The 15,428-nt window shown below is 43.4% G+C and overlaps 1 long non-coding RNA gene across 1 annotated transcript in view; it reads left to right on the top strand.

Annotated features, from left to right (window-relative positions):
• The first annotated feature begins 14,718 nt into the window (after positions 1-14,718).
• LOC307214442 overlaps positions 14,719-15,428 on the top strand; it is a 565,797-nt gene continuing 565,087 nt past the window's right edge. Inside the window, exons 1-2 of the long non-coding RNA XR_013838095.1 lie at positions 14,719-14,901; positions 14,950-15,252. This is a non-coding gene — a long non-coding RNA (uncharacterized lncRNA). The remainder of the gene's footprint in view (positions 14,902-14,949; positions 15,253-15,428) is intronic.

Below are 15,428 nucleotides of genomic sequence, written 5' to 3'. Positions count from 1 at the left end.
AGGAGCATCTCCACCTCCATCATTCTGCCCAGACACTGAGGTCCAGCTCCGAGGGCCTTCTGGTCGTTTCCTCACTGTGAGAAGTGAGGTTACACAGAACCAGGCAGAGGGCCTTCTCGGTCGTGGTGCCCGCCCTGTGGAATGCCCTCCCATCAGATGTCAAGGAAATAAGCAACTATCTGATTTTTAGAAGACATCTGAAGGCAACCCTCTTTTAGGGAAGTTTTTAATGTTTAATGTTTTTATCGTGTTTTTAATATTCTGTTGGGAGCTGCCCAGAGTGGCTGGGGAAACCAAGTCAGATGAGTGGGAAATAAATAAATAAATAAATAAATAAATAAATAAATAAATATTTCAGGTTTATGGCAGTTGGGTAGGGCTTTGCTGAAATAGCCTCTCAGACTCAAAGGGGGTGCCTGGTGAGTTTAATTTGGCATGTAGCTGGAGATTTCCCACTGCTGGACTAAAACAAAAGTAAATAAAAACCCTTCAAAAGAATGAGCCTGCTTTTCTAAAAACTACCAAAATCCCCCTCCCCCTTTTGACGGGCATGAATACACCTGTGGGAGAATTTTCGACCACCTTAATTCTGATCCCTCAACTGTGAAATCCTTTAGTCTGGTTCTGATCAGAGACCATTCTCTCTTGTGTCTCCAAAGCATTCTAGGTGCTCCAGAACCTGTCTTGGACCTTACCCCTGTTTCCTGCTTGATATCTAGAAGTTTGCTCTTATTTTAGTGTTGGGATCCAGCCTTTCTTATCTGGTGACCGTAGTTACTTGTTAGGTGAGCATTGCCCAGGCCACCTGACCATCTTCCCTACTAGCTCAGACCTGCATGGACTGAGCAACAAGCATTCGACAATATAGCTGGATAAGAATCATATTCAATTTTTCCTCTGAACACCTTCTGCACCTCAAACTGTAGTTTGCTGCAATCTTTAACTTGAGGTCAAGGACTGCTGTATCTGCCGTTTGCTATCAGACACATTGATGGTCACAATTTTACAAGATCCACAGATGTGCTTGAAGTCTTACCTGCTTGACTGCGTAACTGAGTCCATGAAAACACTCATGATTCCTGCTTACTAGGCAATCTCCTTGTAAGGGTTGAGAAGAGCTATACAACAGGTTTTGTAGACAGAATTCCACTATAGCTGCCAGAGGACCCTAAAATGCAGCAGGAATGCATAAAAATAAAAAACTCCACCCAAGCTGTTGCCCAGAATCTAAAATTACCTAAATATACCACTGTGAATATGCCATGGTATTCTGACACCTGATAAATATCTTCTGGTAGAATATTTAACACCATCATCATAGCTTGATTCTCCATTAAGATATGGTAGGAGCTCAATTTTGTGCCACAATTTTCCCCTGAGAAAGCTGCTTTTTGAGGGGCACAACGCTCAAAAGCACATGTTTTGGGGCATCACATGAGATTGCGAGAAATCACATGAGATCATGGCCCCCAAAATGGTCACTGTCCTCTCATGAGAAAAAATGTGATGTCCTGGTTCTGGGACACTTGTGGGTTATGCTATATGGCTTTGGCCCTGACTACCAGGAAGATTGTATCTCCCTATATGAACCTGCCCAGGTGCTAAGACCTCCCATCAGCATCAGATGCATGGTTGGTGCCGACAAGAGAGAGACAGCTTTTTCTGTGGCTTTTCCCATATTGTGGAATTCTCTCCCAAGAAAGGTTAGACTAGCTCCCTCTTTGTTATCTTTTTACCAACAGGCTAATACCTTCATGTTAAGACAGGCCTTTGAAAACCCAGGTGCAGATGATGCTGATCACTGGGCTGATGTCAAAGCAAACGATATTTTGCTCTGCATTTTGCTGGTTCTAAGGGACGCAGGTGGCGCTGTGGGTAAAAGCCTCAGTGCCTAGGGCTTGCCGATCGAAAGGTCGGCGGTTCGAATCCCTGCGGCGGGGTGCGCTCCCATCGTTCGGTCCCAGCGCCTGCCAACCTAGCAGTTCGAAAGCACCCCCGGGTGCAAGTAGATAAATAGGGACCGCTTACAAGCAGGAAGGTAAACAGCGTTTCCGTGTGCGGCTCTGGCTCTGGCTTTGGCTCTGGCCAGAGCAGCGATGTCACGCTGGCCACGTGACCCGGAAGTGTCTCCGGACAGCGCTGGCCCCCGGCCTCTTGAGTGAGATGGGCGCACCAACCCCAGAGTCTGGCAAGACTGGCCCTTATGGGCAGGGGTACCTTTACCTTTACCTTTTGCTGGTTCTAAATGCATGTTGATGTATTTCGAACTGTTGCTTTTGACTAGTTTGCTTTTTATTTTATGGTGCTGCTTTAAAATGTTGGAAGCCGGCTTGAATCTCAACTTGGGAGAAAGATGAGATACAAAGACATTAAGTAAACAAATAAGCAAAATTCCAAAGAAACAAGCATAGTCACTTGTGCTTCCTATACAGGATAAGTTAACAAGTCTTTAGTTAAGCCAGATTTCATTGTCTGGAGCTCCACCCCCTCCCTTGAAACACACAGGGGTGGCGGGGGGGGGGGGGGCAAATCAGACTTTTTCGGATAAAGAATGCCTGTAGCTTTGTGCTTTCCCTTGTAGCCGCAAACAATAGCAATGGTAAGATAACTCAGCCTTTGCAACTTGCAGAGAAAGCTGAATCTGTCTCATTTTCAGCATTAAGCAATACATGAAACCCACTTGGGGATCCTGGGAAAAACTCACTCGGCACTCACGTTATGCTTCGTTTTGTTTTTCTCCTCCCCTTGCTAGGCCTGCATGAACTCTGAAGGGGTATCTAATTCCCCCTGGCTTCCCCACCTGTAATGAAATATACAGGAGCAAATGTCCCATTAGATGAACTCGGTTACAAGTGCTTCCTTAATTCATCGTTGTGGAAGAGTCATAACAACTGGTTCTGAATCCCGTACGGTATGTTGTAGCAAAACCACGGCAGCAGTCAGAGAAATGTTCTATACTTTGTGTGTCGCAGTCACAAGTGCTGCTGATTCTAAAACGCTGACTAGCTGGGGAATGAGCAGATTGGCACTTCTTTCCATATGTGAGGAGAACCTGCTTCAGGCACAATTAGTTAAAATGAGTGAGGATTATGCAAGAGCATTATTCTGATGGGTCATGTGCAGGAGATCTTCCTTGTATGTCATGCCTCTCTTGTTTTCACATGGGCAAATGTAGTACTTACAAAACACACACAAGACCTCATACATACTGATATCAGTGTAGAGATGACAGGAGACACTTCCTATGGCTTTTAATTTTTTTTTAAAAAAATGATGGGGTTGGATGAAACCAGCTTCTATGTATTCAGTGTGCAGATGAACTTCTCTATAAATACAAAGTTTCATGAGCAGGTCTATGCGAATCATTAACTTTTCAAAAGGCACCAGTTCCCTTCTGTCACTAATGACATGCGTAACAGTTTAATGTAACACTACTTTTAATTATCAGAGCCCTTTCTTTTAAATATCAAATTTCCCCTTTCTAAATTGTCCTGAGTTCTCTTTACAGTCTCATCTGTCACTGTAAATGTCATCATTTTATTCCTCCTTTGGACGCAATGACAGGCCCTCTCTTATCCCTAACTTTATCTCTTTTTCCATCCTTTATTGTACTACAAAGATCCCTTTTTCGCCGTTTACAGCTGTATCCGCTTTCCACACGTGGCAAATGATTGCCTCAGTAAAGGTATTTTCTGTTTCAATCTCGCATTTTCCCAAGGGAGGACAAAAAGGGGACGAGCTCTCTGGAGTTGGTTTCACTGAGAAAATTGTTTAGAATTGCCTCATTCCTCAACAGATTAACAAATGCATACAATCCCGGCTTAAGTGCTATTGTACGGCACAATTTATCCATTATACTTTGTCCTTTCCATTTAGAAAACCCCTCTCACCAATTAAAGTAATACAGCCTTCCCATACCTGCCCCCAATTAAATCCAAGCTGTATTACCTGCCTTGATGCAGCTGGTCACACATTCCTACCACTTACCAGCATTCATTAAGGCCTTTTCATTATAAAAAAGGGCTGGTGGCAGGAATTCAAGCTCCTGGCTCTATTTAGAGCCCACCTAAATGATCAGCTTTCAGCACAAGGTCCCCATAAGAGCAGGATTAAGTGAATGGAGGGAGATTTCATACAGTAGCAAAATATCATTGTTTCCACTTTGATTTTGTCTTCTTAACCTTGCTGTAGCCAAAAAGCAACAAACCACACTGTCCATGTACAAGGTGGTGGTGGGGGAGGAGAGACAGCTGGTCATGATTGAAATATAAGAAAAATGTCATGTGCTCCCAATTTTATTTCTTTATATCCCTAGGCTCCCAAGCCCCTTCCACCGAGAGGAAACAATAGCCGCTATACAAAATGATTCCCCTTTACAGATGTGCTTTGTCATTAACTACTAAGGCTTCGCTTGCTGCAGGCTGGCTCGGCGCTGCTTAGGAGCCGTTTTACTTACCGAGCTTAAATAAACTCGGGGAGAGGGGGAGGGAAGAGTTTGCCAAAGGAAAGAGAGAGAGAGAGAGAGAGAGAAGGTAAAATCAGATTTAAAGCCACTGCAAAAATTTTGATTCACCATGCACAGTCCGAGGCTGTTCTGCACAGCAGAGTTATATGTAAAATCTCTTGTAGTTAATGCTGCTGCAGATTTAAACAGGAGTTTAAAACATAGGAGGAGAATAGATAGCTACTGCTAGCAGTCAGAGTTAAGGCACACATCTTCCATTAATTGTAATCTGTGAGTGGGGCAGCATAGAAGCATGGCCCATATGCTTACGGCAGATTCTTCATCATACTGCCGGAATCCTTTTCAGCTGTGCATTTTTAGACATGCTGGTTTTCTTCTCTCCTGACATTATTGCACTTGGGGCTATGCCAATATACTGTATATCCCTGCATATCATGCTAGTTTTGTGGGGGCTAGTGGGGAGATGAGGTTTGCTTGCTGGTCCTTTTCCTAGGTTCAGCCAGTATGGGTCATACTGTTCTTTTTTTGGGGGAGGGGGCACTGCATGTGAACCATGATCCTTCATTTGTTGCTGGGCTCCATTTCCCATCAGCCCCAGCCAGTCAGTCAAAGGTCAAGGATGATGGGAATTGTAGTCCTGTGTCATTCAGAGAGCCACAGGTCCTACAGCCAATTCATAGACTAACAGCAAACCCTTTCTGAGTGTGGACCTTTGTGTAGCCAAAACAGCACCACCCACCCACAAGAGGGAGGTTCAGGGTATTCAACAAAATATCTGGGGGAAGGGAAGGAATTGCAAGATGGGGGCGAAACAACCCCACAAATACTAAGCATGCTCAGTAGGCATGATATCTCCCTGCCCCTTTGTTATTATTGCATGTGTCAACATGGTCAGCCAAAGTCAGACACAAGTTGAAGTCCAGATGAGGGGTGGGTATGGAATCTGTTTGCTTCACTTTGTGCGGTGGACCAACCTGATCTCGTGCTCCAAGCTTGCTTGTGGAACGGAACACAACTCCTAGACAAATTGCACACTTCTCTGGATTTTGCAATGCATTCTTGCTGCACAAAAGTGCACACAAATATACATATACACTTTACATAAAAGATATGTGCAAAGGGCTTATTTCACAAGCGAATGCATTGAAACGTATTGTACATAAAAAAACCCCACATCGTACACAAAAAGTGCACATAAAATGTGTACAACTGGTTGAGACACAGCAGGAGGCCAGCAGATGGAGCAGAATGGGATAGATAGACCTACAGTTGAGAACCAGGAAGACTGAAATGCTCAGACCATCCCTAGTGCAGCTGAAGTAGGTCAGAAAAATAGCACAGTTAAAAGTATACGCTTTTCATGATTCCCACAGAGGCGAAATTCAATGAGAGTAGTGGAGCAGGTTTGCGTACTCCCCACATTCTCTTCACCCACATTCTGTGTGGTGGTGGTAGGTCTACATGGGTGAGGTCAAAGGCAAAATTGAACAGAGCAATGGATGTAACATTTACCATTATTGGCTAGTTTCTACCACACCCCTCAACTGTCCCGGAAAAACTGGGACATCTGTTTTTTTCACACAAGAGCATGGCAGCCATTTTGAGTGCTGTGATCTCACCCCCAAAAAGCATTTTTTGCGGGGCTGTGGTCTTGCACAGTAGTGTGGCCCCGGAATATAGTATCTCAGTTTTTTTGCCTTGGAAAGTATGGTTTCTACACACACACACACACACACACACACACACACCTCTTTATTCTTTAGCCACTATCACTGTTACAGTGATACCTCGGGTTAAGAACTTAATTCATTCTGGAGGTCCGTTCTTAACCTGAAACTGTTCTTAACTTGAGGTACCACTTTAGCTAATGGGGCCTCCTGCTGCCACTGCGCCACCGCGTGATTTCTGTTCTCATCCTGAAGCAAAGTTCTTAACATGAGGTACTATTTCTGGGTTAGCAGAGTCTGTAACCTGAAGCATCTGTAACCTGAGGTACCACTGTATTTCAAGCCAGGCAAATTCAAGGAGACCATGGAGAAGGGCTGGAGAGGGTGTGGACTTAGGACCAGACAGAGTTGCAGCTGAGGCCTTGCCGTTGAGGAGAGAGAAAATCTGCTTTTAAATGAATGTTACTTAGTTTATGGATGGTCCCTAAATAATAAATTTAAGTAGACATGTGGGGAGCCTGGTGATGAAAAGTTCATGTTGCCCTGCAAGGCTGACCTCTCTCTCTAAATATCACTGGCTGTGATACCAAGGGCTGTGAGGAGGTTGCTGCTCCTGCTTCCCAAAAAGAATATCATGACAAGGGAGAGACAAATCCGTCCCCTTCCTTTGGATGTTGGGAGAAGAGCTGCCCTGATGTTAGCTTTCCTCTCCCCTCCTCATGCTTTTTTCCTTTTATACATCGCCTATTAGATTGCGAGTCCTTGGGCACAGAAGGATCTTATATTTTAATATCTGTACACAGCTTAGATTTTTAAAAGTTTCTTTTACAAGTGTAGTAGAAATGACAACAACAACAACAACAACAACAACAACAACAACAACAACAACAACAACAACAACATGCTTCAATTAATTTCATGGACCACGAAATAATTCATATCAACCTGTGTGTGTGGCAATCATGCAAGTAAATGTTGAGTTTTAGCTCTTTCCCCTGTTTGTTGTTCTTTTCTAAACAGACGGCCATGATATATTTATGGAAGAGGAGATTGTTCAGTAGAGTGCTAATAAGGGAAGCTAAAGAAATGTGAAAAGGGAACAATAATGAAAATGGCTCCAGTTTGGTATTTCTCAAAGGGTTTGTTCCATTTTGGGATCAGTTTCATGATGATTCTTGATGGCACGCCTCTGCTCTTATCAAGGATCAACAACGCACACCTAGCCATTGCATTTCCCCCTCCCTTTTTGGTGGCAGAGGATGTATATTAGTGTTTTCCTCTCAATTAACTCCTAGGCAATTTTCCCAGCTAAATACATAACATCTCTGGCAAAGTGCCAAGCAAAACCTTAAGAACCAGTGCTAAATTCTGCACTTATACAGGCAGCTTAGATTTTCATGTGGTGAACTGGACGTGTGCCAGCAACTCCCACCATAATGCCAACAGTAGAAATGCTACATATGCATATACCTATACAGTCATACCTCTACTTACATATCCCTCTGGATACAGAATATCTGGGTTACAGCCACGGCAAACCCAGAAGTGTATACTTCCGGGTTTCGCCCCACATGCATGTGCAGAAGCGCTGTGTCTGCCTTGCACATGTGCAGAAGCGCTCAATCGCGCCGCACGCATGCCCAGAAGTGTGTCTCTATTTACGTAATTTTTGGGGTGAGAACAGACCCCCAGAACAAATTAAATTCGTATCCAGAGGGTCCACTGTACATAATTAAGAAGTTTCCCCTTAGATTTCCAAGGCCACTTGTAGTCTGCAAGAATCTAAAAGTTCTGCACCCCAAAGTGAAAGAAATAATTATCCTGCTATTAAATCAACCCGATGATGATGATTTGGTAACCTCACACTTCTGATGGTGTTGCATCAAAGATAGCAACAGAACAATCCTTTATTCCCAGTTCACTGGTAGCGGAGGGTGGGAGGAAAGAAAGAAAGAAAGAAAGAAAGAAAGAAAGAAAGAAAGAAAGAAAGAAAGAAAGAGATGCTGCCATTTTCTCAGCAGGATGGTAGCTGTATCCTATGCTTGCTCATTTGAATATGCCATTCAAAAATGCCCAGTGACAAGATCTCCAAAGGCTCATCAGACAGAGGCTGGGCTGATGATGACAGCCATAGGTGGAGGGAGTTTAGGAATGATTAAAGCTCTATGGTACAGCATCTGCTTTCCATGCAGAAGGTTCCTGTTTCAATCCCAAGCAAGGTCAAGTAAGGCTGGGAGAGACCCCTGACTGAGACCATGGAGAGTTGCTGCCACTCACTGCAAATGTTACTGAGCTAGTTGGACCAATGGCCTGACTCCATATAAAGCAGGCTACTGTGTTCCTATCAACTCATGACAAGACATCCATCCATGGCCATCTGTCATGGATGCTTTAGCTGAAATTCCTGTATTGAAGGAGCTTGGACCAGATGACCCTTGGGGTCCCTTAAAAATCTACAATTCTATGATTCTAGGCTCACAACACACAAACACAGCACATGTCCCAGTGACACAGTCAACCTCTCTTTAGGCAGGGGATTAAGTCTCCGCTAGGCTGTCCCAGCAGAATGGCTGGAAGTTTTGGACCCAAGGTACTGTTGGTCCCATTGCCTGCTGATCTCTCTCATCCCAAGTCTATTCAAATCCTTCATGTATGTGCAAACTATTTTTCTAGTTACCACTAGTGTACCATTTGCCACTGTTTATCTCATTTCCTTGAGAACAGACCTGATGGAACAGACTATAGGTCCATCGAAATGCCCAGCATCTGATTTCTCACAGAGAACAAGATGTCTCAAAAATCCCACAGATCTTTTCACTGTTCAATTTTCTGAGAGATTCCTAGTGCCTTTAGCAATGTCCAATGGGCAGAAAACCAGTAGGTGTAGCTTTAATACAGAATGTAGCAATGGGAAAAAATCTCTGTTGGATTTCGGCCATCAGGATATATTCAAGAAAGAAGCTCGGTGGCTGTTTTTTGACCTACTTGATAATATTTGTATAGCTTCATAATGATCAAGTGAGCATTGGCTTTGTGACTTGACTTCGTGAAAAACCTCAGCATTACAAATTAACAGTAATAAATGAAGGAAACGGTCACCAATTTGCCGTGTCCTTCATGGACCTCAATAGCAACATCATTCATCTGAACTTCTAAATTATCTGAACATTTTTGAATATTCCCCAATCCATTCAGATGGAGGACACTATGCTGTGCATGTTAAATAAATACCATCTCTATCACCAAATAGGGCTGCATTCAGTTTAAAGGACAGCTCTCAGTGGAAAGAATTTTGACATTCAGATAAAGCTATAAAGTGGTCTTTTCAGTCTGAAATCCTCTTTTTGAGCTGGACAATTAAAAGTATGAATACAAGAGGAAAGGCAATAAAAAGTAACTATTAAAAGGACCATATGAACCATACTTTAACACATGCAAAACTCCAGCCCATGATGGCACTGCAAAGTGGTGTTTTGAACTTCCCATGGGTAAGTCAAGTATCTCAATGGGGCACTCAGACCTTATCTTTTCATTCTTTCCCATCTAAGGTGAATGCAGGCTTGAAGTTGAAGACTGCATGTGGTAGTATGTTCAACAAGATAAGCTATATGGAAAATACAGGGGGTTGGGAATAGCCTTGCTTTCTTAAACCACAGAGCCTAGGACTTCCTGATCAGAAGGTTGGCGGTTTGAATCCCCGTAATGGGGTGAGCTCCCTTTGCTCGGTCCCTGCTCCTGCCAACCTAGCAGTTCGATAGCATGTCAAAGTGCAAGTAGATAAATAGGTACCACTCCAGCGGGAAGGTAAACAGCATTTCCGTGCGCTGCTCTGATTCGCCAGAAGCGGCTTAGTCATGCTGGGCACATGACCCAGAAGCTGTACACCAGATCCCTCGGCCAACAAAGTGAGATGAGCGCTGCAACCCCAGAGTCGGCCACGACTGGACCTAATGGTCAGGGGTCCTTTTGCCTTTACCTTTTTATGCATGGCTACCAGTCATTTCCTCTTTTTTGTAAGCCAACTAGAATTCAAGGAACAAGGATCACTGAGGACCTGGGTTCTTCTGCACAGGCTGCAGCTGCAAGAAATAAACAGGAGGAATCAAGTACACATGTGGCATTAAGAAATAAGAGACTCCAAGGCCCCTTCCTTAAGCTTCTGCTATAAATCCTCTTACCTGTATTTTATTTGGCACAAGTCTTTTCCAGCTTATGAACTGTTCCATTTTTCAAAGCAGTCAACTGCAATTTTGAACCCAGAAATCTATAGAAGGGCGATGGTGTCATCACCTTGCTTCTTCATGCCCAGTTCATCTCAACACTAACAAGAGGAATTTTATTTGTAAGTCATTTTGATCATTTTGGAGCAGAGCTGGAGAACTGCTTTATGTTAGTAGTGAAGAACTCTGAGAAAAGTGGTGCTCATGTAGATCTGTTGAGAACAAGAAGATTTCGTATTGCCGAAATCAGCCCTGTTTGATTCTTTCTGCATGCAGGTTCCATTTGCAATCCTTGCAATAATGACAATCACTGGCTATCCTTATTCCAACACAGAATTAAAGGCGGGCTGCTTTAAACTGATTGGGCTGCTTTAAGCAAAGATTGTCAAGGTTTTTTAAAGATTGGTCCTTCAGTGGCCCGTGCAGGCATGTTAGCTTTTTCTCTCCAAGCTGGCCAGATATGGATGACTAAGTCTCCTGCTTTCAGCCATGTTAGCTAAGAAGATTACCAACTTTTATTTTCCGGAAACTTTTCTGCACACTTGTTGTTGTTGTTGTTTAGTCGTGTCTGACTCTTCGTGACCCCATGGACCAGAGCACGCCAGGCACTTCTGTCTTCCACTGCCTCCCGCAGTTTGGTCAAACTCATGCTGGTAGCTTCGAGAACACTGCCCAACCATCTCATCCTCTGTCGTCCCCTTCTCCTTGTGCCCTCCATCTTTCCCAACATCAGGGTCTTTCCCAGGGAGTCTTCTCTTCTCATGAGGTGGCCAAAGTACTGGTGCCTCAGCTCCAGGATCTGTCCTTCCAATGAGCACTCAGGGCTGATTTCCTTCAGAATGGAGTGGTTTGATCTTCTTGCAGTCCATGGCACTCTCAAGAGTCTCCTCCAGCACCATAATTCAAAAGCATCAAATCTTTGGCGATCAGTCTTCTTTATGGTCCAGCTCTCACTTCCATACATCACTACTGCACTCTGCACTACTGCATTCTGCACACTACTTTGCTGTATTTGCTGCCTCCATTGAAACGCTCTGGTGGATTGGGCAAAAGAGTCCAATTGTGGGTCCAGTGGTCAAGAACATGACTAATGCACATGTTGCAGAGGGAAATGAGGGGCAGATAGTGTTCATCAACCATCGAAGGTAGCCCATCTAGGAGAAGGAAAACTCTGATCCTAAACTTCTGCTGCCTTGTGGGATATCTTTGGGAAAAGATCAGGCTAAGGAGTGAACCAGGCCTCCTCAACCTCGGTCCTCCAGATGTTTTGAGACTACAATTCCCATCATCCCTGACCAGTGGTCCTGCTAGCTAGGGATCATGGGAGTTGTAGGCCAAAAACATACGGAGGGCCGAGGTTGAGAAAGCCCGGAATAAACCCTACAGATATCTGGAGTGGAGATTGGATGGTGCCTTGTATACCTCCTTCCAGCAACTCCTGCAACCAAGCTGGTGCCAAACATATTGCTCTGCTTTCCTTTGGGTCACATCAAGTAGGTCATCTGGGCAGCCCAGGGCCTCCATACACACTGCTTGAGCCCTGGATTGGTCACTTTGATGCTGCTAATGCAGCAAAGACAACACACATTTGGAGAAAACAGCAACATCTTGGTGGGTGATTTTTGGCACAAAACAGAATGGGAAAGAAGGGTTTAAAAAAACCCCTCTGCTGGTGCCATGATCTTGATTTTTGATCAGCCTCTGCTGCTTTTTATGAAAGAAAGATGGTGGATGGTTGTGAGCATGTGTTTTAAAAGCATGGCAATGTGTGGTTTGAATCAAAAACAAAACAAAACATGCCATGTGTCTGTGGCAGTAGAGGCAGTCTGTATTTTAAAATGCTGCCCATTTTAATCACCCACTGTTTTAAGATGAAAATGGACACGCAAAACCTAAAACCAAACAACTACCATTCCATTTGCATTCCAAGTATGCCAAGAGTTTGTTATTAATATACTGAAACAATCCGCATTAAGGAAAAGGCTTTAGCATTTCATGGTGTAATATGCATAGGCAATAGAGCAAGTTGTAACTTTTTCAGCACATTTTTTTTGGGGGGGGAAATCAAATTCTCATTTCATATTAATATTCAGTATTCATATTGTATGTGGACACTATGCAAACATGAATGTTCACATTGTCACATTGTTATGACATTAAAGATCACTGTTAAAAACTTTCATAAATTATCTATGAAGCTGTAAACTGACTTTATCACTGGCATCGTACTTTTCAGAAGTGTATTAAATATTTTTGTATAGAGTGTATCAACATAAAGGAACAAAGGGAATATATAATAGCATTTGATTTCTTTATGTTATATTTATGTGCATAAATTTAGTAAATGGCATGGTTTAGGATCATGTAGTGAGATTTTCTGGGATATGCTGAGACGATAAGAAAGCTGTTGTAAGTTCCAGTGAATTAATTACGCAGGCAAAATCTTGGCTTGGAAGAATCATGGGGTCAGATTCTGTGTCATTAAGCAAGGCTGCTCCCAAGGGCTTTGCTCAGTGAGCAACATTTGAAGCTGAAATGCATTTATGGGAATCATAGCAAAGGCTACGAGTTCCATAAGCCTAAAGTGCAGAGGAAGATGCTGCGTTTGATATGTTTCACACTCTGTTCTAGGGCTGGGCAAATATATCTTTCAGCTCCATGTCACTTTTGCACATTTTTACCCATAGTTCTGTTCAGTTTCTGCATGGATTCATGAATTTTAAAGTTTTGAGAATTTCTCTCTCTCTCCAAAAGTTTAATACATATTTAAATGTGCATTCTTTATCAAAATGCACACCTGTGTGCGTGTGGTTTTTTTGCAAATAGATATCTAAATATATGTCCTCTTTAAAAATACATATTTGAAAGCATTCTCATGTTCTGAAACTGCTGAGAACTGTTTCTCAACATTCAGAGAAGTGTGAAATCCCAGTGGATAGCTAAGTTTCAGTCCACACATTAGCCAGTGATTTCATAGGGGAATTTGTAAAGATTGAATGAATCTCTTAAGAACCCTCATCTGTATGTATCTCCTTCTCATCAGTCTTTGCTAGGGTTGGACGAGTCTGTCAGTTTTGGATTCTCTCAGTTTCTCATATTGCTGATCTTCAAGTTCAGTTTGTCCTGCTTCAGTATATGTAGTCCACCTCTCCAATCATATCTATGCAGTCAAAAGACATTTGAATGTTTGCATAATAAAATAGTATATACACATGTATATAAGGAGGAATTCAGCTAGACTGGTGACTGGGAGTAGCTGCTTAGACCATATAACACCAGTCCTGAAAGTCCTACATTGGCTCCCAGCATGTTTCCTAGCACAGTTCATGGGCTTGGCATGTTGGTGCTGACCTTTGAAGCCCTAAACAGCCTTGGCTCAGGGCACCTCAAGGAGCTGAACACTGAGGTCCAGCATCCAGGGCCTTCTGGCAGTTCCCTCACTGAGAAGTGAAGCTACAGGGAACTAGGCAGAGGCCTTCTCAGTAGTGGCACAAACCCTGTGGAATGCCCTCCCATCAGATGTGAAGGAAATCAAAAACTATATGACCTTTAGAAGACATCTGAAGGCAGTCCTGTTTAGGGAAGTTTTTAATGTTTGATGTTTTGTCGCTTTTTTATTATTATTAATATTCTGTTGGAAACCGCCCAGAGTGGCTGGGGAAACCTAGCCAGATGGGTGGGGTAGAAATAATAAATTATTATTATTATTCAGTGTCATGCTAAGGTGATCATTCCATCACAGCAAGCATTTCAGCTTGCCAGACTGAACAATCCTTCCTCTCCCCATGTGCTGTTCCCAAGCTTCTCCCAATCCCCTCCACCAGACAATTTCAGGGGAAGGAGGAGGAGAGGGAGAGAAAGCCCCATTGTAGAAGTGGACGTTCTTGTGAGGGGCTTCTATTGAGGAGGCTCACTGGATTAATCTTTCCCATATTTTCTCTCTCTCTCTGTGTGAATGTGTGTGTTTTAGAAGAGGTGATCTGGGGTGCCTCTGAAGGATCTGGGGTTTATCCAAGTCAAATCAGGATCTTTACAATGCTGGATGAGTTGAATCAAGGGCCACTGAAGTGGTTCATGGTGACCCAGACATTTTTTTTAAAAAAAATGCTGCAGGCAAGCATGTAGAAAAAGTGAAACAATGTCTCCAACCTTTCAGTGTAAGGAAAATACCAGGGTTCCTCATGGTAGAGGATTTCCCCTCCCATCATGAACAAGTGCCTGGAAAACTAAGCCAGCTGATGTGAAGCTGTTAATGTTTTTTTTTTTAAAAAAAGAAACAAGTAGGAATACTTGGTTGTTTTAAGCACAGCTGTCAAGTGTCCCTTATTTGAAGGGACAGCCCCTTATTCCAGCGCCATTACCCGCTGCTGTCCCTTATTGATGGATGTCCCTTAAATGATGTCCCTTAAATTTCAAAGGAAGCAGCTCCTCTCCCTCCCTCCCTGCTGGCCAGGGAGGAGGGAGGCTCCAACTGTGTTGCTTGGCTGTGTTGCTCACCCAATAAGAAGTCTAAGAACGACTGGGGGGGTGGAGCTTGCATGCCTTGTGTGTGGCTAGTTAATGCAAGCTGAGGGGTTCTTTTAATGCTGGACACCAGTTTGTTGCACGTGCTGCTGCAAACTTTGCAGTGCAAAGCCAGGCCGGGGAGCCATCTTAAGTTGAAGCTGCATAGGCCTTGTGGTGCATTTGATTCAGATTCTATTCAGTTGAATCTCTGGTTACAAAGTTGGTTGGACAGTGTTCTCGAAGCTACCAGCATGAGTTTGACCAGACTGCAGGAGGACAGGAAGACTGGAGTGCCTAGAACAGGTGAGGCTGCAGGTCCCTTATTTTGGCTGCTGGTCCCTTATTTTCAAGGCTGCTGGTCCCTTATTTTCAAATCTGTAAGTTGACAGCTATGGTTTTAAGGTAAGAAAGAGCGACAGAGAAACCCCCACTTTCTCCCATAAAATGTGAAACTTACATGGATTTCGGAATTTTAGTTGAGCTAATAAAGGTATTGCCGAAATCTGGATAATGGAGGAAACTTCCTCACAACAGCCCTTGGACCTGCAATTCAGACACTTCATAAGTTCT

The sequence above is a fragment of the Podarcis cretensis genome (genome assembly GCF_951804945.1).
Source record: "Podarcis cretensis genome assembly, chromosome: 4".
Lineage (NCBI taxonomy): Eukaryota > Metazoa > Chordata > Lepidosauria > Squamata > Lacertidae > Podarcis > Podarcis cretensis.
The sequence above is the reverse complement of the archived record's forward strand: the minus strand, read 5'-3'. Positions and strand labels throughout refer to the sequence as shown.